General features: G+C 47.1%; 1 long non-coding RNA gene across 1 annotated transcript in view; it reads left to right on the top strand.

Annotated features, from left to right (window-relative positions):
- The window catches only part of LOC108519091 (uncharacterized), a 4,822-nt gene extending 2,293 nt beyond the window's left edge, over positions 1-2,529 (top strand). The window contains exon 3 of the long non-coding RNA XR_001882522.1: positions 1,866-2,529. This is a non-coding gene — a long non-coding RNA (uncharacterized LOC108519091). The remainder of the gene's footprint in view (positions 1-1,865) is intronic.
- The last annotated feature ends 427 nt before the right edge of the window (positions 2,530-2,956 follow it).

The raw sequence follows: 2,956 nt of genomic DNA, 5'->3' as shown, positions 1-2,956 counted from the left end.
TTTTTTGTAGAGACAGGATCTTGATATGTTGCCCAGGCTGATCTCAACCTCCTGGCCTCAAGTGATCCTTCTGCTTTGGCCTCAAAATCTTTGGGACTACAGGCGTGAACCATGGTGCCAGGCAGACCACTTCATTAAACAGATGAGGAAACCGAGGCTGAGAGGTGGAGTGGTTTGCCCAAAGCAAGCTGGTGAATTAGTGGCATGGTCAGGACACAAGTCCTGACTCCAAGACCAGTGCTCCTCCTCTCTCTTCTGAACCCATTTTCTGCACCCTTGGCTAAGAGGAAAATGCAAGATTCACCTCTGAACACTCCGCTTTGGCCTCAAATGGCCACAAGAGGGAGCCCTTGGAATTGCTCGGGGCCTCCGTGCTTCCGATGTAAGGAGCCCTTCTATCCGTTCTGGAAGGCGCCTAGGCCGGTAGCCCCTGCCCTGCCGTGCCCCTTCCCTCCCTGTGGCAGCACCTCTGAGGCATTCCAGACTCCGGTTCCTTTTCCTTCTCCACCTCCACCTTCCTCCTGGATCCCAGGATTGTCTTTCTCCTTTTCCTGAGTAGAACTGGGATCCTCAGAACCCCATGGTGGTTTTGCCAGGCAGGTGGTGCACATTTGAGGCACCCTGGCTTACTTTGGGTTCAGGGTTGCAGTGACATTGTCCAGTTGTCCCTTAGCGTCTACTGACACTCCCATCCAGCTATTCCACAAACTTCTGCTCAGCCACACTGGGTGGGAGAGGCCAGGCCAAGGGAGGTGGAGGAGGTGGGAGAGGAGTTTACCTACTGTGTAGCCAGAAGATGACAGAGTTACAGCACACAATGACAGGACATGGTGCAGAGTGTCAGTTGGACACAAGCAGAAGGGCTGATAGTGGGGGCCTTGGGGACAGCTCTGGAGGCTGATGTGAGCCCTGAAGAATGCAAAATAGTTGGCCAGGCAAATAAGGCCCACAAGTTCCTAAGAAACTGAGAGGAGGACCCTTGCTTCTGGGTCAGGGGTGCTACCTGGGAGGACTCCCCTTCTCTGGGCATCTGTAAATACGAATAATAAAACCTACTCCGCCTTCGTCATCGGAGGAAAGAATGTCTAAGTGCATAGAAATGGAAGCAGGTTGGAAATTAAATACCATGCCCATTTTGGGGATGTATTTTAGCACTAGTGTTTTTCTCTTTCCCAGGGTGTTCTCCAGTAAGCGTTCATTCTGTGTCCCCCAGCACCCACTTTCCTTGTGCTGACTTTCCTGCGGATGCATTTTTGAGACCACTCAGGTTCCTGGGTCACTGATGAGTGTCCCTGTGGACCTCCCACTGTCTTCCACTTGGTGGCTGACTCCAGAGCCCTCTTCCCTAGCTTGGCTTTTTCCATGAGTCATTTTAAAGTCTTTGTATAAGGCCTATTAGGATAAAAACAGGAAGGCAGGCAAGCCAGCAAGCCCTGGAGGCCATCCCTGGGCTCTTAGGAGATTAAAGTCTGCAAACACAATCCCAGGTGTCTGTGGATCCGCCTTGTGCTGACCAGAAGGACCTCGGAATCTGGGATGAATGGATGCTGTTTGAATGTTGGAAATGCCCCGTGGTACCTTTCTCTAAATCTTTTTAGGCAACACAAATGGCAAGCTCTTTCCAAGTGTCATTCTCCAAATAGATTCCTTCTAGTCTAGGGTTGTGGGGGAGGGAGTGGAATAAGAGGTGAGCACCCCCTGATGCTCCAGCAGCCCCCTCTGTGGGCCCAGCAGGCCACTCTTAACACCTCCAAAACCTGTGGTTCTTGCAGGACATACACTTTGTTTCATACTCTCCTGGTCTCACTGTGCATAACTGAGTTTGTAATTCTCCAGTTCTCCCAAATGCATATCCTCCCTTGCAGGCAGCATTTTTCAGAGAACAGGAGGGAGCTGCTTCCTTAAGTATTGCCTGGGATCACATTCAAACTGGAGATGTTGCCAGAAGCAAATCCACCTAGGTGGGGATTCTGGTTGACTCAGGAGACCCTCTCTGCTCCTGAGAGAACTGCTGAGGGGCTTGGGCTGTGACTCCAGGACCAAGGGTTTTGGGAGGGACTTTCCTTCCCTGGAAAAGGAAAAGGAAGTGGAGCTACCAGCTGCTGTTCTGGGAGGCTAGAGGCTCATCTCTCTACCATGCACCCTTTCCAAAGCTCTGTTTTCTAAGGGCTTCTCGAAATACCCACTTTAATCAGAGTTAAGCTGGATTTGAAGGTTGAGATGATTAGATGTGTCAAAAAACTTTTAAAGTCTAATAACACCCAGTGCTGTCAAGAATGTGGAAAGAAAGAGACATGTATGGATTGTTGATGTGAGTGTCAGTTGGGATCCATTTTTTGAAGGGAGTTTGCTAGTATCATTAGAATGTGAAATAGATATGCTCTCAGACTCAACATTTCCACTTCTAAGAGTCAGTTCTAGAGAAATATGTGCACATGGACACAAAGAGTCGAGCAGGAAGATGGTTGCAGAAATGTTGTTTGTAACTGCAAAAAATAAAATAAAATAAAAAGCCACCAAATCAAAAAAGTAAACACCTAGCATTTGTCCCCAGTTTTACCAAGGTATAATTGACAAGCCTCGGGTTTAGACACTGTGGAGGAACTGGGGTACTGTATGCTTTGCAGCCACTAAAAAGAATGACATAAACTTACAGTTGCTGACTTAGAAGGACCTCAAGATGGATCTTTTCATGAAAAAAAATAGATACAATTATATATACTGTGTTACCCCATTTATGTTAAAAGCAAAAAAGAAGAAAGTTAAAATAAAGTCAAAGGGAATGCTTGGGAAGGTTTGGGATGAACACACCCTACATTGAGAATAGCAGTGATTTATGAAAGGTTGTAGGCTGGGAAACAATTGAAAAGGGTTTCATTTTTTAGTTTGTAAACATATCTGTTGTTTGAAATATTTCTTAATGAGCACATATTTATGTATATTGTTTTTGTTCCCC

Source organism: Rhinopithecus bieti, unplaced genomic scaffold (assembly GCF_001698545.2).
Source record: "Rhinopithecus bieti isolate Rb0 unplaced genomic scaffold, ASM169854v2 scaffold_41913, whole genome shotgun sequence".
Classification (NCBI taxonomy): Eukaryota; Metazoa; Chordata; class Mammalia; order Primates; family Cercopithecidae; genus Rhinopithecus; species Rhinopithecus bieti.
The sequence above is the reverse complement of the archived record's forward strand: the minus strand, read 5'-3'. Positions and strand labels throughout refer to the sequence as shown.